Source organism: Gymnodraco acuticeps, unplaced genomic scaffold (assembly GCF_902827175.1).
Source record: "Gymnodraco acuticeps unplaced genomic scaffold, fGymAcu1.1, whole genome shotgun sequence".
Taxonomy (NCBI): domain Eukaryota; kingdom Metazoa; phylum Chordata; class Actinopteri; order Perciformes; family Bathydraconidae; genus Gymnodraco; species Gymnodraco acuticeps.
Genome location: NW_022989882.1, coordinates 488,984 through 512,261, shown reverse-complemented (window position 1 = coordinate 512,261; position 23,278 = coordinate 488,984). Strand labels below are relative to the sequence as shown.

The window sequence follows — 23,278 nt, the reverse complement described above, 5'->3', positions numbered from 1 at the left end:
TGGCGTCGTGGTCACGGACCAATAAAAAAAAAAAAACATTAAAAATTTTTTTTATAAAAAAACTAAAAAAAAACTAAATGTGTCGCGAAATATACTTGGGCGGCCGTTAATATACCTGGGCGGCCCGCCCAGGTATAGTCTATGTGTGGGAAACCCTGGAGCAGTTTCCCAGCGGAGTGAAGAAAACACATGAACCTCACGAGAGTCACTCCTCAGTTTATACCGTGTTTTGTTTCAATTAATGTTTCATTTAGTTACAAATATGTGATATATCTGAACAACAAAGTGTTCAAAAATCATTTTATTCATTTTTTGGAAACATTTTCATGATCACTTTTTTCGTTTTACATTTTCATTTATTGTCATTTCCATTCAGTCAGTCATTAAGTGCTATTTAAATGTTAATGTGCTACATATCCACACAAACAAACAAAGTGTGCAATCCAATGAATGTTAATCTAACTGGGTTTTGATAGATAACATATCTCTTTTTCTTCTCTCAATTATTTTATTTCTATTGTGCACTCTAATCAATATTAATCAAACTATTGTTCGTTTATACATTTTAAGAATGGCGTTTATCTTTTTTGAGAATTAGTTCTTATTTTATTTTATTTATTGTGGTCTACAACAGATGATACAAATGTTTGTGTCAGTAAATGTGTGGCGGGGGTGTGTGTGGAAATAACGCTGTAATGTAAACAACGCTGCTGTCAGACGAACAGCTGTGCAGCGTCATCACAAACGGACGTCGCTTCACGTGACGCTCCGGAGGAAAGGACGTCCCATTGCTCTTAAAACTCATTTCCCTGCTTCTCGTGGTTTCCTTGCGTCCCTCCATGCTTCCCTGGTGGGAGGGACTAAACGCAGGGAAACGACGCAAGTGAGGGACGCAAGGATTTAATTTAACCGACCTGAGACGGGGCCATACAGAACTTTTAAGGGCATGGAGAAAAAAAGAAGATGAACAGAGACACCGACCGTGTGGTCACTTTTCATGTCAACACGAACATGAATGATTTATTTGTTCCTGCACTGACAGCACAGCAGAGGGGGGCAGAGGCCGCTAAAAACACTGCGACCATTGTGCCTAAACAGGCAAATATGAACCATGCCATTGTTTGAAATGAGACAATTACAATCAGAATATGAACAAAACATTTACAAGAACAACTCAATTGACCTGCTGTAGCCTGAACGCTGATTTCTGCATCGTCGTGCACCCTCGGACAAATACGTTACTCATCTTAGCTTTTCTACAGATGTCGCAGAACATTTTGCCATCTTCCCTCCTCAGCCACTTAAACTCTTGCTCCCACTGAACCCGGTACTCTCGCTTGAACTCCTTGCCACTGGCTTGCCCCTCTGCCGCTGGCTGAACGCTGTCAGTTTTAGTCTTATTGGCTTGTCCTTCATCCTCCACCGCATCAATCCCTCTTTTCACCTCGTTTATCCACACCATCACAACTACTGGGCTTATTAAAAAAGCTTCGGACGATCAGCTGCCGTGACATTTTGCGATTGCTAAAGCCGGTTAAACAACAAGGTCAAAAACAAGACTAGACAATAGCTACTTAATATACACACACTCGCCACCAACTGGACAGGGGTGTGAATGACTAAATAATAGTTACAGACTACAGTAGAGTACAGTAGATCGCCCTCAGTCTACCTGGCCACTAAGGATGTAATATAATGTGGGCCGCTGGTGGACATTTTGGCGCTGTTCCGAGTTGTGTTCTAATCTGTCAAAATGACGGACTGCTTTCAGATTTTTCCGTCATTGTTAGAAAAAATCTGTTATTGACGGAAAATATTCGGTTAACGCGACCTCTGATTGGCGCTGCTTTTTTGCTTTGGTTTGCTGTACATTATAAATGCAAGCTATTACATTTTTTATAATGCTGCCGATTGCCGAACTTGCTGCTGCTAGCTACAGTACAGTATGGGTTGATTAAACGGTATACATATTGAACTGCCCGATTATTCCCCCTATTACTCGTTTTATGAAGGAGATGTCCGGTCACCAAGGCGCATGATGTGTGTGTGCACCGGAACGAACAACACTATCATAATATCTTCTGAAAACAAATGCCAGTGTCACACACACACACACACACACACACACACACACACACACACACACACACACACACACACACACACACACACACACACACACACACACACACACACACACACACACACACACACACACACACACACACACACACACACACACACACACACACACACACACACAGGTGACCGGACATCTCCTTCATAATGCACCTTCTCCTTATTTTCCCAGCATTCACTGGATTATCCGTAAATCATACAAACAAAACCACTCTGTCCGTCCCCTCAGTACGCACGGTGCTTGGGAAAAAAAGCCATATCATACTCTGCCCCCTCGACCTGGAACACACTTCAGCAGGAACTTAAGCTGACCACTTTGATACCCATCACGGATTTTAAACTCATTTTAAAAAAGCTGGAGAAATCATCTGTGGGTGTTTGCACCTGCTATATCTGACTGTATATGGATTTTAATGACTACTTTTTTTACGATGTTGTATTTTAGTGTTGCTTCTGTGTTTAGTGTCCTGTCTGTCTGTAACTTTGTGTGGTAGTGTTACCACTGACAGGTCTCTCTTGAAAATGAGACCTTGTGTCTCAATGAGATCTACACCTGTATAAATAAAGGCTAAATAAAATAAAAATGTTGATTTATCTGTTTTCCCGTTTTGGTTTAAAACTGAATAACGTCGTTTTTTTGGTTTTCAACGTTGTTGATATGTTTTGGATGCATATTGTTCTAGTATTTGTTCAGGCTGTTACATACAATTAGTCTCTGTTGCTACCTGCTGGTGAGTAAATATTAAAATCAGTTAAAATTGACAACCGGTCCGCGATTTTCTTTAATGTATCTGCCGGTCCTCGGCACAATAAAGGTTGGGAACCCCTGCTCTAGTGCACCCAACTTCTTGATTGTGCCCTCCAGATATTTTCTGACCTCTTCAGGTGGGCCAGTGCTGGTTCCTCTGTTGGCTCCAGGACCGTAGCTGAATAAATCCTCCTCTCCAGAATCACTGGAGGCAGGAGCAGCAGCTGTTGTGTTCACGGCTGGTTCCATTACATTACATTACATTGCATTTAGCTGACGCTTTTATCCAAAGCGACTTACAATAAGTACATTCGACCAGGAAGACACAACCTTGAAGAAAACAGAATCATATAAGTACATCAGGTTTCATAGAGCCAAACATTTCAAGTGCTACTCAACTGGCTTTAGATAAGCCAGTCCTTTGTTAGTATATAAGTGCTCTGTTAGCAGTTCTTTGTTAGCAATTCTATCGCTCGAAGTGGAGTCGAAAGAGATGAGTTTTCAGTCTGCGCCGGAAGGTGTGTAAGCTTTCTGCTGTCCTGATGTCAATGGGGAGCTCATTCCACCCTTTTGGAGCCAGGATAGCGAACCCACGTGTTTTTACTGATGGGAACTTGGGTCCCCCCTTGGGTGCAGCGAGTCGTTTGGCTGATGCAGAGCGTAGTGCACGTGCTGGGGTGTACAGTTTAACCAAGTCCTGGATGTAGGAAGGGCCAGATCCATTCGCAGCATGGTAAGCAAGTACCAGTGTCTTGAAGTGGATTCTAGCAGTTACCGGAAGCCAGTGAAGGGAGCGGAGGAGCGGAGTGGTGTGGGAACATTTCGGAAGGTTGAAGACCAGATGAGCCGCTGCATTCTGGATGAGCTGCAGAGGTCGGATGGCACATGCAGGTAGACCAGCCAGGAGGGAGTTGCAGTAGTCTAGGCGTGAGATGACGAGAGCCTGGACCAGAACCTGCGTGGCTTTCTGTGTCAGCTGGGGACGTATCTTCCTGATGTTGTAAAGTGTGTATCTGCAGCAATAGGTTGTAGCAGCGATGTTTGCAGTGAAGGACAGGTTGTTATCTAGGATCACACCCAGATTCCTTGCAGTCTGAGTCGGAGAAACAACAGAGATGCCGATGTTGATTGTCAGGTCAAGAGTGGGACAATCTTTTCCCGGAAGGAAAAGCAGTTCAGTCTTGTCAAGGTTGAGCTTGAGGTGATGAGCAGACATCCACTGAGAGATGTCAGCTAGACAAGCAGAGATGTGTGCGATGACCTGGGTCTCTGAGCGCAACACACTCTCACTCCCTAAGCGTCCAGGAGCGACGTTTGGTCAGTGTTCGTGGCGTCCAGTTGTGACGCTCCTAGGCTCCTTCAGCGTCATAAAGGGACGCAAATAGCTTTCAACTGATTGCAATGTATTCCCATCTGCGGCGGGATTTGACGCTCATGGAAGCACGGCATTCGTTTGTGTCGGCTGCCCTTAAAGGCAATGTGAGCGTCCATTCCCATTGGATAACGGAGAATTGTACACCCGGAAGTAAGTATTCCTCTTACTGTCGATTGATTTTACAGTGATATCTGCACTACTCATTGACTAAAAAACACCAGATTATCCTTGTTAATTACACAACATTGATTGGTTTAAATTGTGTGCAATGCTTTTGTATTTTTCCCCTTCGATTCGGAGAAACAAATATTTTTTCTGAGTAAAGGATGGCAGAAGACACTACACTACCCAGAATCCCCAGCTATCGTTTGGACTACACCATGTGCTCTGTTTGACAAACCCCGTTTTTTTCACTATTCATTCCAATGGCTGGCGTCTATGTCACGTGATCTTCAAATTTCTCCCTGCAGAAAAATAAAACATGACCGAACTTCGTTTTATTCTCGGTGGAAAAATGCCAATTTTAAAGTTAGTTTTGGCCATTAAAATGCGTTTTGATGTCATTTGATGCGAGAAATATGAGTTGTTATTTCAGATTATGTGTGCAGTGGATGTCCATGATCTTTAGTTTGCTAGTTATTATGAAGATTACTTCAGGAAATCGCGACGTTTTCATTGTTACCAAGGTGGTTGCTAGGGACGCTGCTATCGATATTATTTCTATTATGTTGTGTAACTGTTTAATGGTGTTATCTTTATTGCTACCCCCTTCCCCGTCAATGTATAGTGTTGATCCACAGCGCAAACATATTAGTTTAACAAAATCCGCATCTAAAGATAGCCTACATTATTTTCCCCTGTGCAATTTCAGTCTCACATCTCACAGCACATCGTCATTAACAAATACCGGAAACAGACCGAAAACTTTTTTTAAAATAAAATAATACTTTATTCCGAGTGTGCTTGCTTTTCTCTTTGAAAGTCATCACATAACGGCATTGTAATACACGGTTCGGCTGCATTAAATATTACATATCTGCCGTAGTTCTGTATTTATAGAGCCCTGATGAGAAGACTTATAGACAAACATGAGGAACTGAAAACGTGACGTGGGTCATAAATATATCAGCCATTAAACAACATCTTACATTTCTTTTCACACAATACGTCTCCTGGCAGTATCAACACTAATTCGGCTGACTTTTATATTTGATCCAATTGGTAGATAGGCTGTATTTACACCATAACGGTGCACAGCTGATATAAAGGGACACCTAGTGGTTAAAGCATGTTATTGAATTTCATTATTTGTATTATTAGATATTAATAGGATCCCTATAAAGTATATTCATTACTCGTTATTCTCTACTAATAGTTAATTAAAGACTGTATATAATGACTATTTTGCACATCCCTTTCAAGATTTCAAGATTTTCTAAGGTTTATTGACATATCATATAGGCCTACACAACTATGGTGTAGTTCTGCATTGAATGAAAAACTTGGGTCGTAGGTTCCTCAATAGTGCATTACAAGACATCTATCAATATTTGTGCATACCGCCAGCAATGTTAACTATGTTGAAGCACTTATTTTAACTGATATTATACATATGTATTATACTCTTATAAGATGTATGTAGATATTTCATCTCCGGCCTTGTCAGGTATTGAACAATCAATAAATAAAGAACACAGAATTGTTAAATATAAAACACAGAATTTGTGAGATTATACTAAATTATTTACAAATAAACACCACTGCATACAACTGTTACACATGCTGATGTAACGCAAATGTTCCAACTTGGGATCAATAAAGTATATCTTATTTTAAGCTGATCGATGGCTACTGCCATATTTGCAAAATGTGCCTCTGAACCTTGACAAGTGCATGTTTCAGGCTTATCAATTAATGTAATGTAATGTTATCAATTAACAACAGGGGTCACAAACATAAGACCAGCTGTTAAATAAAGCTCTTCTGACCTTAGCTGGCATGTGTGTATATATATTAATGCTGCCCATTATGGGCACAAGCAATTTTCACCCATTTATTAATTATATGTTTTAAATTTGAGTGTTTCCTATCCCCTAAACCTCCAGGGATGTACACAGTTTAATACTGACAACTTCTTATTATGGGAAATACGAAAACGTCTTTTAAAACTACAACTCCCAGTAGAGACGTGCCATAGATAGAGAACATGTTGCGAAACAGAATAGCCAGCATGTGTAGTTCTGGGGACGGGGTGGGGGAGGGAGGGACGCGGTGGACCCGTTCAAATCCAGTTTTGGACAGTCTGCCGTGCATGGTTCCATCCCATTTCAAGTGCTGTTCGAGAATCGGCGTAACCCTCGGAGCACACTCTCCAATCACAGAGCTTGAGGGACTATCACGGGGTTTGTCAAACAGAGCACATGGTGTATCCAAACGATAGCTGGGGATTCTGGGTAGTGTAGTGTCTTCTGCCATCCTTTACTCAGAAAAAACATTTGTTTCTCCGAATCGAAGGGGAAAAATACAAAAGCATTGCACACAATTTAAACCAATCAATGTTGTGTAATTAACAAGGATAATCTGGTGTTTTTTAGTCAATGAGTAGTGCAGATATCACTGTAAAATCAATCGACAGTAAGAGGAATACTTACTTCCGGGTGTACAATTCTCCGTTATCCAATGGGAATGGACGCTCACATTGCCTTTAAGGGCAGCCGACACAAACGAATGCCGTGCTTCCATGAGCGTCAAATCCCGCCGCAGATGGGAATACATTGCAATCAGTTGAAAGCTATTTGCGTCCCTTTATGACGCTGAAGGAGCCTAGGAGCGTCACAACTGGATGCCACGGACACTGACCAAACGTCGCTCCTGGATGCTTAGGGAGTGAGAGTGTGTTGCTGAGCGGGGAAAGGACAGAATTAATTGGGTGTCGTCAGCGTAGCAGTGGTATGAAAAACCATGCGGGCTAATGACTGATCCGAGCGAGTTTGTGTACAGGGAGAAGAGGAAGGGGACCAAGAACAGAGCCCTGAGGGACCCCTGTAGTTAATTGAAAGGGTCGGACTCGGACCCTCTCCAAGTTACCCTGTAGGTACGGTCTTTTGAGGTATGAGGTGAGGAGGGAAAGTGCAGAGGCCTGAAACTCCAAGTTCTTGGAGAGTGTGAAGGAGGATCTGATGGTTCACCGTGTCGAATGCAGCAGACAGGTCCAACTGGAACACTTAAACACTTAGCCATGGCAACTGTAGAAGAGTTTGCGTGTTGCCCCCTGTGACACAGCCCACTCCAGATCTTAGAGGCAATGAGGTTTAACGTGTGTGATGCACAGCGCTGGTGTGGAGGCCAGACAAAACTGGAGTCCCTCATCCTCACCTTCCCCATCAAGAATGGCACCGACATCCTCAAACCCAGCATCTTCATTGCCCATCTTGACCGCCTTCTTCAACCTCCTCCCTCTGTCCGAATTCTCTGAAGGCCTTCACAAAGTTACTGCCACTTTTCTTTCAATATTAAACATCTCATGAATTTGTTGGATTTTTTCTGCAATGACGTCATATGTGTGACGGCCCCTTATTCTGGCACATGCAAGTGCTACTGACTTTCTCTCCAGATCTTGGCCCTCTATCCAATGACATGTCATGCGGAAAAAGCTCCGATTGTGTGCTGTCCAGATGTCAGCAGTTGTGCACACATATGATACCGTCTGGAGCTTTTCTGTCAGCTTTTCCTTCATGGCAAGGAATCCATCTTCAATTCTTCTCATCAGGCTTTTTCGGTACATGACCGTTTTCCCTCCACTTATACCCCCAATCAGGTTCCGAAAGTCAGGTTGTTCCAAGAGGGAAAAGGACTGCACATCTTGGATGATGCAATTGAAAATGAGAGCATTCACTTTGCTCTGTGTGGTTTGATTCATGAATGTGTCCAGTCTTGGTTGTTTAGGTTGTGGTCTCTGTTCTTGATCGTCTGAGGTCCTTTTGGATGGAACCAGCATGTTATTCTCTGTAACAACCAAACATTTAAACATTTGTGACCTGCTCCATCGAAATCAGTAGCATTGACCCGAAGACACGTTTTTTTATGCAAATCCATGTTTATTTTTAAATGAGCCGTTGCGACTTCCGACTGATTTCGATAGAGCGGGTCACATCTTACATACTAGATTGCCTATCCAGCCAAATACCACTACTTCTGAAAAACACAAATAATACTAATATAGGGCTACTAATGTCGATGTACAACCATTTTATTTCCATTGCCAATTCAATTGAAATGTTTTCCCATTTATCTTAGATTATTTTTACATTCAACACTTAACAAAGATTACATAGACTGGAAACCAGACAAATGTGAGAGCCTTTAATTTGCTCTTTCACATTAGTCTGGCCCCACTCCATATGAATGATATGAAGTCCGTTATCCCGACTTATTTTTTTTCGAAATAGTTACCGGTGCGCCAAGGAGGAAGTGAAGTGGAGCACACAGGAGACAACCATTTCATTGCAGACTGTTATGTTTATGTGGGGAAATTACAGTGCATACATTATGAGATATATATCGAACTCAGACTTCATTTTAAGGACATTTCGGCCAGGGGTGTAGAGCTTTTTGTTTAATTACCGGATTGGCAAAACAGGAGGGTGTGTGAACCAGTCTGCCTTGATCTATGAATTGATGTCCGTGACACTCACAGTATCCCCTGCCTGCAGCTGGTTTATAGAAGGAAAACCATTCACTTGAAATCTCTGCAGCACCAGGAGGCAGTGGGAGGGTTAACTCAGCCTCTGAGAAGAGGAGCACCAGCACGCACCGCCTTTCACGCACCGCCTTTCACGCACCGCCTTCACTATGTTTACCTTCAGAATCATTAGAAAGGCTAAAGAGCGACCGCAAGCTGATATGTTTTAACCACACACACCTCTACACTCACACACACCTACACACGAACTGCCCGATTATTCCCCTATTATTAGTTTTATAAAAGGAGATCTCCGGTCACCAAGGTGCATGATGTGTGTGTGTGTTCGTTGTGTTTATTTCCCTTTTATAAAACAGTAAGGTAACTTTCTCGAAGTCGGGATAACAGACTTCATATAATTTCAACAATAAAGAGAGCAAAAAAAGCAAACGTTGATTTACCTCCAAGTGCTTTTTAAGATTAGACGTGGAGTCCTTTGATGCAGACAGTGTATTGATGGTTGGAAGACACAAGGTACACTGGACCGTCATATTCTTCCCATGGTCTTGTTTAAATTCGAAGTGGTGTTGATAACGCCACGATTTCAACGCAGACTTTTCTTCCTCCATGTTTTGTTGTTATTGTTTCACTGAGCGGACGCGCACATTTTTTTCAAACGCTCCCTTTTTTGGTCCATCTACGGTGGTACTAGGTTTTGTGCACTGTGATAATTCGGCTGTACCTTTAGTAATGAATATTAAATGTTGTGAGGAAACCTTTCCACCAATAATTCCAATAAGTATTCCAAAATGTATTCACTTCAGGTTTACTAAAGTAACTGTAATCAGATTATTCGTTTTTCAAATGTAACGCGAGCTGAATTACTGGATTGTTGTATTCTGATTACGTAACGCCGTTACATGTATTCCGTTATAACTCTGGAGGCTATTTTTATATAACATTAGAAAGACTGATTCTTATTATTACATTATAAGCTTATTGTGCTCATTTATGTGGCTGTGACTTTGGAATAAATAGACGTCTTAGCCTGCAATTCAGAGTAGCAAGGTCAGGTGCAGACACTGAAAGAATACAAAGAGTTATTCATAAACAGGACATCACTCCGGCCTTGAGTTGTATGGGAGCTTCGCTCCCACACACAGCTAGGAAGCAGCATTTTGAAGATTCCACTATATCTGCAGAAAGCTTCAGAAAAAAACAATTACGTGTGATGGCGCCAGAGTATAGGAGGGACTTCCACAGGCCGGCCGAATGCTGATTGGAGGATCGTGTTGCCAAGAGACTTTTTTCTAAGTCTGTGCCCCTACCAAAGAGAAGCAAGTCTAAACCATGGTATCTCTTCAGCTAGTCTTGACCAATCATAAATGTATGCATAAAAATGTATGCACGCACGAGATTCGAAGCTCTTTCCGGAAAAAGACTCACAGATTACCGCTTTGCAGTCTGTGATTTCTATGACGTGACTGAGTCCTTGGCCAAGTGAATATATATACTGTATATCAGTGGCGAGCCGTGACTTTATACCTAGGCCCTCTGACCCCCCTCCCCTCGAAAAAAAAGAAGAGATATTACGTCACAGCGTATACTTCAGTGGAATATCTAAACAGCGGCCCGGGGTGCAAAACGCATCAATGACAGCGACCCTCTACCACACAAAACAACACCATTTATATAAACACCTATCATGACAGGCTCCCTTACTTACAGCCAAGTAACAATTGCAAATGAATTAAGTCGGCACGGCGGCCCACATTGAAAATGACTTAGGCCTACCTTTGATGATCAAATCACTTAAACACAAAGTCCATCCTCCTGTCCTTTTGGATGAAGCACTTGATGGCGGGTCATTCAGCTGATCCTTTGCCACTCCAGTTTATCATTGTAACTCAATCTTGAAAATGACTCTGTTAATAATTTCACAACGATGTCATCACTATCACTGAAGTGAGCCATCATGAACTAATTTATGCTAATTATAAATCTATCGATCATAAATCTATCGTTTAGATTTATGATTCGAAAATAATAAAAGTAGGGTAGACATGTGGATATTATCCGGTTGAACAAAACGTGCCTTTATCTAACAGGTACGTTTTCCACAGACCTTATTTCGAGCTATTTTCCAAAATCCTATGGAGAAATGCCATTGCTTTCTGTCGAGGGAATCCGAGCGAAGCTTACTTCCGGGTTATAGGACGCGTCACTGCACCACTTGCATAGACCTCACAGCGGGCGGAACTTGTCATGAAGTCCGCGAAAATAAAGCCCGCCCATTTAGAGGGAAGATATGATTGGTCAATTGTTCTGTCATTTGACATTACTCTCTCATTGAGTTACTATAGCGGGCCCTCTGTGAATGTAGAGAGGGACCAACAAGCTCTCCGGTCTTCACATAACTCGCAGAGACGGCATTTAACCCTTCACATTCCAACAGAAACTGAAATGGCAGATTCGAAGGATTTATTTCTTTGGAAATATTATTTTAAATACAATTAAATCAAGTGATTTTTGGTAAAACTAATGAAAAATTTAACAACAACATATACAAACAAATATTTAATTTTTTTTTTTAATGTTTTCAAATATTATTTTTTAGAATATCTTAGGCCCTCACAGAGGGCCCTGACGGCTCGCCACTGCGTGTATATATATTTGCTTTCTCATAATAAATAGTTAAACTTAGAAGTCGTCTGTCTTTCCTGGAATTTTGAACACAACACAACCCAACCCTGTATATATAATACATATAATGGCACTGTTCTAGCGGTAAACACTTAAAGGTGGGGTAGGTAATTTTGTAGAAACCAGCTCGAGTGGAAGACACTACACTACCCAGAATCCCCAGCTATCGTTTAGGACTACACCATGTGCTCTGTTTGACAAACCCCGTTTTTTTTCACCATTCATTCCAATGGCTGGAGTCTATAGGCGCGTTCACACCGCAGTACTTTTCCCACTTTAGTTCCGATATAGTTCCGAAATGTTGCGTTCACACCAAAAAGAGCCGGAACTAAAATTAGTTCATGAGAACCTTTTCACCCCCTTTTCCATCCCTGCTAGAGAGCAGGGACTTTCGTGGGAGAAAAAGGTTCCTATGTCTGATTGGCTGGGCGGATTGCAAACCACGCCCCGTAAAACTCCCAAAAAGTTTTGTGAAGCCGCCATTTTATTATTCTTGCATTAGCATTATTAGCATTAGCCCAGCGCAGAAACGCAGAGAGACTAACTTATGGCAACACAAAATAAAACATGGGAGCGGTGGAGATGAGGAGGTGTCGGCGTAGGAGCTGGGAGTCCCAGCAGCTTCTACTGAAGCCAGTCCCCAACTCCGGGGACTTCCGGCTGGGGATTTGGGCGGCAGTATACGCCGTGAAGTGGTTTGCGGCCTGCCAGTAAACCCAAAGCAGAAGAAGTGACGTCAGCGGCTTCATTTGCCTAATCCTCCCCCAGGGACTTATTCCGGTGTGAACGCGATCTGTACTTAGTTCATGAGAACTAAAGAGTTCTCATGAACTAAGTTCTCATGAACCTTTGTGGGAAAAGTACTGCGGTGTGAATGCGCCTATCGTCACGTGATCTTCAAATTTCAATTACTGTGATATTACAGTATGTTACTGGGGAATTACATCATTTTGTTGTACATGCATTACAACAAGGGCCTGTGCTTTTACATTTCTATTGTGAAAGTAATGCAAGAGTAGCCAGTAATTTACTGTGAATTTACAATGTGTACTGTGAAAGTAATGCAGGAGTAGCCAGTAATTTACTGTGAATTTACAATGATACACGTGCATAACTGTAATCCCCAGCTCCAGTACTTCCTGGAGGAAGCTCATACAATGGTTTCCTGTCCAAGTTTAACAGGAAACCAAAGTGTGAGCTTCCTCCTGGAAGTACTGGAGCTGCACTACAAAAATGCACATAATCTTATTGTTCAATTAAAAACAACACACCAAATGCACAAATGAGGTAAAATCAATGGAAGCCCACTGGCATATTATTATTTATTGACAAAATAAACAACAGAGTAAACAACAGAGTAAACAAACAGGAACATGAACTAGTTCACCTCAACTATCCATAAAAAACTGTTGAACCCTTAACAGATCCTTTAAACAAATAATCCCTCGCAGGTGACCGTAATGCTTCCCACTGGACTTGTCCCCGCACACCATGCAGTCTATGCAGACCATTCTAAGTCTATCAGCTTCCGGTGAAGGGTGCTCACGTGAGGGTTAATGGAGCTTCGCTTCTTTGCCTTGGAGCCTTTCTCCGGTTCGATGCCCAAGAAGCATCTGTTAATAAGCAAATATAAGTTTCAGTTTTAAATAGACTCATGTATTGCAGGCAGCATTTATCAAGGTGTTCACCTGTGTCTTTTCCCACACCGACTGTTACTAGTCCAAACCTGTTGGATCATCCTCTCACAATAACATTATTTGTAGCCTAGCAGAGTGCCTCAGGTACCTCTAACATAAGGTTTACTTACTTATCCGAATTTTGAAGCCATACTATAATGTGAATTAAACCATTATGTCCATTTTTTAACAAGATAGCCCAGCAACATCAAGTGATGGTGTGGTCCCAATTCGCATAGTTGGTTCCAGGCTTCATACTCAAAGCATTTGAGTATGCTTTACTCTACTTTATGGCGTCTGTAGCAAGGCATGGACTTAATAGCCAGATAGTGAAACACAACTTTGCATGATAAGTCTTACTGATGACATTGATCATGTGTTTGAGTGTTACAATACCTTTGGATGAACTTCAGTGTGCATGATCCAACGGGATATTCGAGGTTGAAGACATAGTAGCTGCTGAATAAAGCAGCTACCCCATGCAAAAAAAAATGGGTGTGGGCCCATTACCACTTGTCCCTCGATGGATAGCATCCACCCAGAAGGCTTCATTGTGTCACCTGAAATGAACAGATACCCCGTCATGCGTTATTGTGGATAGGTACATTCCTAGAATCAATCAAAACAAAAATAATACTTGAGCTAGAGATGTCAATACCAGATCCGAGTAACATTCATGATTGGCCAAGGACCAAAAAGCAGGAAAATATACAGTGCAGAGCATGCAAGGACATTACACAGAACCCTCCACTTCAGGTGGACAGCACTTTTCTACTCTACCATCAGTGAGGTAGGCTACTTAACAGTCACTGTAAAAGCATTAAAGGTCCCTGTGCAGATAGGAGAATCTGGCTGAACGACAAAGCAACTCCCTAGCCCTCCTCCCTCTGCCTTTATGGCTAGACGGTTTAACCTCATTCCTCTATGGGTAGATGGTTACGAGCCCAGCTGGAACGAGAACATGTCAACTCGTCAGACCCCTGAATCATTGAAACAGGCTAGAGATTTTAACTAACGCGACTCTCTGAAACATGTGGCGTCAGAGTATCGTAAGTGTCGTTTCACAGACTGGACTTGAATGGAGTGCAGGAGAGATGGAAGGCCTTCAGTCAGATTCTCCCCTCGATGCAAAGGAACACTTAAGCTCTTTAGAGTAACCATTCAGTATCCTATACCTCATCGATGGTGGAGCAGAACAGGGATGTCCTAAGAGAAATTATATAACAAGAATAAAAGCAGCAGTGAAGTCTAGCCATTCAGGTCAGAAAAGCAGGAAATCCTGTATAAACAGGAAAAATCCCATCCCTGAACATTACATTACCTTGAATGATCAAGCAGGGGGTGCTTGGGAGTGCTGCAGTATTCACTACATCAGCAGCAGTGGCACAGGTCTGTAACCAAGTAACACACAATAGCATGTATTTAACATTATGCAAGGATGAAGATCGTTCATTGGTCAGAGGTAAATCAGAACATAATAAATGGTCTAATAATAATAATTACTTGCATTTATATAGCGCTTTTCAAGACACCCAAAGCGCTTACAAATGGACGTCCGCAAACCAATGTGTAGCCCCCGCCTGGGTGATGCTAAGGCAACAGCTAATCCGTGCACTACAGCTTAACACAGATCAGCTCGGCCCATTTGGAGCAACTTGGGGGTTAAGTGTCTTGTTCAAGGACACTTCCGACATGCGGACAGTCAGAGCCAGGATTCGAACCACCAACCCTACGGTCGATGAAAGACCAGCTCTACCAACTGAGCTTCAGTCGCCCCTAATGTAATCACTCATTTAGCATTTTAAATATTTAAATAAATTAAAAAAAATGTACATCAACTTCGAGCATCAGTTTCTCCGTAGGCTCCTTAAAGTAGACCATAAGGAGCTGGAGGATGCAGGCAGCCTTCTCCGAACCCTCTGGATCATAGCTGGCCAGAACTTCCCTGATCTTCGGGTTGTCCAGTTTCTGGCAGAAATGCAGGATGGTCTGTCCTCTCTGACCCAGGGCCTCTTGGAGCTTCTGAAGTATGTTGACGTCCGTCAGGAGGCCAAAGTGGGAGAAAAGCCCACTCTGAGAAAAGAGAAAAGGCCATTCCTCTTTGACCTCCAACTTTGCTGGTGCAGGCATTCTGTTGAGGTACCTCCGCAGGATGACGTAGGTCCTCACCATCAGAGGTTCTGCTCTCTCTGTCCCACCCATCCCTTCCTCTGTGTACAGACATACAAATACATGTTTGAGAGTACCCAAGTAACAGCAATTAAATTCTTTGTCCCCACCTCTGGGACATTTTGAGTGTCAAACAGGCTTGGAATTTCGTCATTTTAGGGGCAAGGCCATTTGGCCTTCCCGTTCACATTTTTTTCAAGGGCACAAAGGCCACATGACAGGGCACAAAGGCTGTTTGGTTAAATTACGCTGGTCAATCAACATGACTGAAAAGTGTAGCACTAACGTCAACACCAGTCGTTTTACAAATGGCTGAATAGCAATAGTGTTTATTTAACGTATACGTTAAGTTCAGCCATAAACCACATAAGTCAGTCATGTATTATATCAAAACCGCTTAGCAAGAAAAATACTAGATTCAAAGGTGACAGCTATCTGCTAGCTTGTAGAAGCAACACTAGATGTAGACCCCTTGAAGGGAAGACGTTAGCGCTATCCAAACTAGCTAGCTATCGCTAGTTTTCATGACAAAATGTAACGAGTCAACTTTAAATAGGCTAATACAATGGTAATTACCTATCAATAGTACTTTCTATAAACACGTAAATGTTAAGTCCTTTCAAATACTACCACATACTTCAGTTAAATCATATCAAAACAGCTTGGTCCGCTTGCTTACCTGTGCTTGTCTTGCTCCCGCGGCTGAGGAGGAGGCTGTCGGGCCCCTACAGGCATTTCTGACGGAACAATCACAGCAGAGCAATCGCTCTGATCCACAGGGCACAGTTATCGCCCGGGACTATCCTACTGCGCGCACTAATATGACTTTACTAGCGTTGTTTACACTGGAACTTTTGACAGGGGCACCAAGGCCACTTTGGCCGTGAATTGCATTTTTTTTCACAGGGCATCACGGCCAAAGTGCGGGGCAACGACGGCCATGGCCGTCGTGGCCGTCGTGAAATTCCCACCCTGGTGTCAAACCTTTAAGTTCATGCTCTCATCATTACTCATTCTGAATATTAAGGTGGCCTTTTTGCTTAATGTGGGATGTTTATTCAGGTGTCAATTCACCAAAAATAAAAGTAGATTGCATGCCTGAGTAGATGTTCCGCAGATCCCTTTTCAAATCCTCCAACGTTGCCTCAGTCTCCCCCTCTGGTAACTCTGCTGGGCACCACCTCACACACCTAGGGATAGGAATCATAGGTTAACTCAATACTATTAGGAGCGGTTGTAGCTCAGAAATTAGAGCCGGTGAATTAATTGCGTTAAAATATTTAACGCGTGCAGAATGGCCCGCCCCATACATCCCACCAGTGGCCAGCGCCAGGGTATGGCTGGGGTAGGCTACACCCATACCAAGAAATGGCTTAGCCCCACCATGAAAAATGATGTTAAAGTAAGCAAAATAAAGTCTGCGGAGTAAATTGCACAGACAGCAGTTAGTAAGATTGATTTCAGTAGCCACTTGTCTGGAAATACCGAAGACCAGAAACGGTTTTGAAAACTTTTGTCACGTAGTGATCGTTTTCTCAATAGAACATCTTTGATAATGTCTTCTGGCCAATCAGAATCAAGATAACGGCGTGGTGTTGTTGCAGGAAGTCCCGACGGAGAATACTTTTGCTGTAGTACAGGGGTGCACATAACTGGTACGCAGGTTATGTGCGTAATCTGAAATGAGTACCGTCACTTGTGTCACAAAGTGCATTTGCGTACCGACGTACTTGTGAAGCTTTTCCAGAAGGCGGTTAGATCACCGGACGACAGAGTCGGTCTCCGTGTGCACAGACAGGGCTGCTGATAACGTTGGTCTGTACAACGGAATTGTGCCAAAACTACGCCAACCGGCTGCGGAGGGAGACTCCCCCCCTTCACTGGAGAACTGCGCTAAAACAGCTGATCACAATGTTCACACTCTAGCCCCCCCCCGTCGACTTTCCTGAAGTACTTCCCCGTTGATAGAAATCAACACGTAATGAATTAAGACCCCACGGTTTGATGATTGATAGGTGTGTGGGCTGTAGTGCTGGGGGGAAACGATTATTTTGAAAACGATTAATCGGGCGATTATTTGATCGATTAGTCGACTAATCTAACGATTATTTTTCTGTTGTTCAATTCATAAAAAACGTAATGTAAAAAAAACTTAATGTAAAAAAAATGTTGTTCACGATACTGTGTCTCAGGGGATCTTAATATTTAAGAACCTATTAATGTGTTATACCAGATTAACGGAAATAATCTCAGCTAACTGACGATACAAACCATGTTTACCAAAACAAAACACAAGTCTCATAAGAAGCATCTAAATTACCCCAGAGCGAAAAATGCTAACGGCCATTGGCACAGAACTCAAGATAAAAGTACCCTTATTACTTATCCTAGCTGCACATACAAGATATCCGATTAAAGCTGAAGTTCCACAGATTATGTAGGTATATAGTATCATCACTGAGTGATCCGGACTCGCGACAGGGGAAGCAAATACAGTCATCACAACACGTACCACGTGGTTACTTTTTAAACAATGTTAAGTCCAACAATGCATTTCATGTTTATCTAAAAGCTTGTAGAGTACTATATCTACACAGTGAAAATGTTTGGTAGTGCAAGTGCAACTCATGAGCCCTATCACACTTGGATGTGCTGGTGGTCATTTTAATGTTTTTAATTAATTCATGACAACTGCGCACCAGTTTACGTGCAGCCCTGGCCTGGACATTGCTTGGCTCCATCAGTTGACAATCTGCAGACGTAAACTAGCTACCATTCCAGCCAACATTAAATGCTGACAAACGTTAACTGACACACAGCTGGCGCCGCTAGCTAGGTAGCTAACATTATCTACTAACCATAACCAACCAAGCACGAACAAACCGCACGGAGAGCAATAAGATAGTTAGCACTACCGAAGTGCACAGAACTCAAGCTGCACAACACACTACACAAACGTGGAATTAATTTAGCCAAAGTTAGTACTTACTTATCATTGTTCCCTCCACGAGAGACAATGGTGTGCCTCCGCTTTAAATGTTCCAACATAGCCGTTGTGCTTGTGTGATATGCCAACTCCATTTGGCAAAGACTGCAAATTACAATATCTTTGCGTTTTGGACTAACTTTAAAATATTCCCATGCTTTTGAAGACCTAGGGCGAGATGTTTTCGTTTGGGGGCTTCGTGCGCAATCCTGTGAGGAGGAGGTGGTAGCCGTTTCAGTCTCCATTGCGTTTGAAGTGCGATTGCGAACTGCTTGTTGCTTTGGGTGACCCACGTGTGTGTAGCGACGCGTCGACGCGGAAATATGTTGTCGACAATATTTTGAAGTCGACGCGTCGACGCGTCGCTACAGCACTAGTGGGCTGTCTTTCATTTTGACACGCAGAAAAATGTTATAATAAACATAGATACTGTATGTTAAATGGATATATCCACCTTCTTTCATTTATCTTTCCATTCCCACAACAATATACATAAATAAATGGCATATTTTGGACATAGTTCAAATGGTGATTAATCATGATTAATTAATTTTTAAGCTGTGATTAATCTGATTAAAAATTGTAATCGTTTGACAGCCCTAAAAATAAGTTAAAAGTTTTTTTTTCAGAGAAATATCATTATGCATTCCAATAACCTATAAACATTTCAAACCTATAAACATTTCAAACCTATAAACATTGCGAACCTATAAACATTGCGAAGAGGCAAGAGAGAGAGTTTGGTAATCCTTTATCATCCAGAATAGCGTTGATGAAAGTCTTGAGTGATTGAAACTTTGCTTGCTGGCGAGGCTTAAAACTCTAGGTAAGCCACAGGCTACAATGAGGCTAAAAACAGAGTTCAACTTTTTATGTCTGGGCATGCTGCTCTCAAAACATGGCGCTCATCATTCACTGTACTTGACTTGTAAGCGCAAACTTTGCGCTGTCTGATGGTGGGTGGAATGTGCCACAGGGTCTCTGACGAATTCATTAAGAACATTGTAAGAGCAACTAACGTTACAATATGGACATTGGCCAACTTTGACACTGATTTAGATTAGGCCTAATTTGAATAGACAATTATATCATGAAACCACCAAGCACCTAGCGCAAGAAACATTCATTAGCTAGCTAACATCAGCTAGCCTACAAGTTAGTTAGCCCATGGCTTCAGAATACAACGCTAGCAGCAATGCTAAGCTAACTAGCTTATACCAGAGCCCTATAATATAACTCTGGCTTATACCAATGGCGATTATTTCAGTCTATCCTGTTAAAGTATTCACTTTTTCACTCGAATACAGTATAAGCCTTCTGTCAAGATTTTTAAACGTTACTGACGTTAGTCTACATAGAATGGAACAGTCGGCTGGCTAGCACCAGCTAGGCTAATGTTACGGTCACCGGCTTGAAGATGGACATGGCTGCTATCAAGCTAACGTTACTAGCTAACGCTAGCCAGCTATCTATTCGCTACCATGTACAAACCAACACGACACTACTCCACTGGCGTTTGCAATCGAAAGCACATAATATCCACCACTAATCCACATTATGGGCAGTACTTACTTGCTGTTTACCGATGGTAACCGCCTTGGAGAACCTCACAGATGTTCACGTTGCCTCTTGCCCGCGTGCACATTTTCAAATCTCTGGTAGGGTTCCACAAACCGCGATATGATTGGCCGTTCTAGCGATGACGTTCGCTGCCTGCGGCTTCGTCGCATACAGCAAGCAAAAATGCACAAAAAACATCAAACCCGTGAGTCCAGTTGGGTCAAATCAAATAGGCTATAGAATGTCTCAGTTCAAATCTTCCAGACGGTTTGAGAAGTAGGCTATGCTGCACCAACCCAGTCTCATGGCATTTCGTGTTCACCAACACGATTTTTAATCTATTGATTCGTGTTCACCAACACGATTTTCCCCTTTTTTTCGTGTTGCACAGCACGATTTTAAAAGCAATGTATTTATACTGGTAATGACGCTCATGGAAGCATGGCATTTGTTTGTGTCGGCTGCCCTTAAAGGCAATGTGAGCGTCCATTCTCATTGGATAACGGAGAATTGTACACCCGGAAGTAAGTATTCCCCTTACTGTCGATTGATTTTACAGTGATATCTGCACTACTCATCGACTAAAAAACACCAGATTATCCTTGTTAATTACACAACATTGATTGGTTTAAATTGTGTGCAATGCTTTTGTATTTTTCCCCTTCGATTCGGAGAAACAAATATGTTTTCGGAGTAAAGGATAGCAGAATCCCCAGCTATCGTTTGGACTACACCATGTGCTCTGTTTGACAAACCCCGTGATAGTCCTCAAGCTCTGTGATTGGAGAGTGTGCTCCGAGGGTTATTAACGCATTAACTTGACAGCCCTAATGTAGATATTTCATCTCCGGCCTGGTCAGGTATTGAACAATTAATAAATAAAGAACACAGAATTGTAATGATTTACAAATAAACACCACTGCATATTTACAACTGTTACACATGCTGATGTAACGCAAATGTTTCCAATATATCCCGGGAGGAAAGCCATACCTTTTGGCCCACCTGGTAGACAGGTGCTTTGGAACGTCGGCGGTTGGCAGAGGAGGCGTACCGGTTGGCCGAACAAACGAGAGTTCTCCGGGCTTGATTCCAGGTCCGTCGACAACGACGGATGAAAGCCTGGACGGACGGACAGGTAACCTCCCTCTCCAGGGCCGGAAACAGAGGGGGTTGAAACCCGTAAGCACACTGAAATGGGGACAGCTTGGTGGCCGAACTGACCAGAGTGTTGTGGGCGTACTCGACCCAGAGCAGTTGTTTAGCTCGCTGGGTGCTTGGAGACTATACAGCGTCTGACCGTTGGATTGCGGATGGAAACCGGATGACAGACTGACCGTGGCCCCAAGGAGCGTGCAGAATTCCCTCCAGAACACCGAGGTAAATTGAGGACCACGATCGGAAACCACATCAGTAGGCAGCCCATGGAGCCGGAACACATGGAGCAGGACCAGCTCCGTCATCTCTTTAGCTGAGGGGAGCTTGGGTATCGGCACACAATGAGCCATCTTACTGAATCGGTCTACCAATGTCAAGATGGCAGTGTGTCCATTGGACGGTGGCAGACCAGTAACAAAGTCCAGAGAAATGTGAGACCAGGGGCGATGAGGGATAGGCAGAGGTTGTAGGAGACCAGCAGGAGCTTGGTGAGAAGACTTGTTTTGATTGCAAACAGGGCAGGCATTAACAAATTCCCTGGTGTCCTCCTTAAGTGTTGCCCAACAGAACCTTTGCTGGACTACCTCCCATGTACGTTGGATCCCAGGATGGCAGGTGAGTCTGGAGTTATGAGCCAACTGGATAACATCAGACCTCAACGTCTGCGGAACGAACAGGCGGTTCGGAGGACAGGCACTGAGTCCCGGCTGGTCCTGCTGGGCGGCCTTGACCCTCTCCTCCACCTCCCAGATGAGGGCGGCGACGAGCTGAGGAGTCGGAAGGATGGTGTCCAAGCCCCTGGGAATGTTACCTCCCTCTCCAAACTGACGAGAAAGAGTGTCAGCCTTAATGTTCCGAGAACCAGGGCGGTAGGAGAGGGAGAAATGTAACCGAGTGAAGAAAAGGGCCCATCTAGCCTGTCGGGAATTCAGTCTGCGGGCCGACCGGATGTACTCCAAATTCTTGTGGTCGGTCCACACCAGGAAAGGTTGACTGGTCCCCTCGAGCCAGTGACGCCACTCCTCCAGAGCCAACTTCACTGCTAGCAGCTCCCGGTTTCCCACATCATAATGTATTTCCACTGGAGTCAAACGCCTTGAAAATAAACTACAGGGATGGAGTTTTTGGCTGTTCATTGCTCGCTGAGACAGGATGGCTCCCACCCCCATATCAGAAGCATCCACCTCCAAAACAAACTGTCTTACAGGATCGGGTACTCGGAGGATGGGGGCGGAGGTGAACCTGGCCTTAAGGTTCTGGAACGCCTCCTCAGCCGAGGAGGACCACTGGAACATAACCTTAGAGGAGGTCAGGGCTGTGAGAGGAGCGGCCAAGGTACTGTATCCACGAATGAACCTCCGGTAGAAGTTGGCGAACCCGAGGAACTGTTGTAGCCGCTTCCGGGATTCTGGAACCGGCCAGGAAGTGACTGCATCAACCTTGGAAGGATCCATCTCGATGCTCCCCTGTCCCACGATGTATCCCAGAAAAGAGATAGAGGATGTGTGAAACTCGCACTTCTCGGTTTTAACAAACAGCGAGTTCTCGAGCAATCTCCTGAGAACCGCCTGGACGTGGTGCACGTGTTCTTTCAGCGTCTTGGAAAAGATCAGGATGTCATCCAAGTAAACAAACACATGTCGGTCCAACATGTCTCGGAGCACGTCATTTACGCCTGGAATACTGCAGGGTCGTTGGTAAGCCCAAAAGGCATGACAAGGTACTCGTAGTGCCCCGAGGTGGTGTTGAAGGCGGTCTTCCACTCATCCCCCTCGCGAATACGTACCAAGTGGTATGCGTTACGCAAGTCCAGCTTTGTGAATATGGTTACTCCCTGCAGCAACTCGAATGCAGAAGAGATAAGAGGCAGTGGGTATCGATTCTTGATCGTAATGTCATTAAGACCCCGAGAGTCGATACAGCGCCTTAGGGTCTTGTCCTTCTTCTCCACAAAGAAGAACCCTGCGCCAGCAGGTGATGAGGACGGACAAATAATCCGAGCCGCCAGAGAGTCATTGATATAAATCTCCATGGAAACTCTTTCCGGAGCAGACAGGGAGTACAATCGACCCCTGGGAGGGCT

The 23,278-nt window shown here is 43.4% G+C and overlaps 1 pseudogene; it reads right to left on the bottom strand.

Annotated features, from left to right (window-relative positions):
- Positions 1-13,144: 13,144 nt before the first annotated feature.
- Positions 13,145-20,122, bottom strand: LOC117534350 (annotated as a pseudogene).
- Between the last annotated feature and the right edge of the window lie 3,156 nt (positions 20,123-23,278).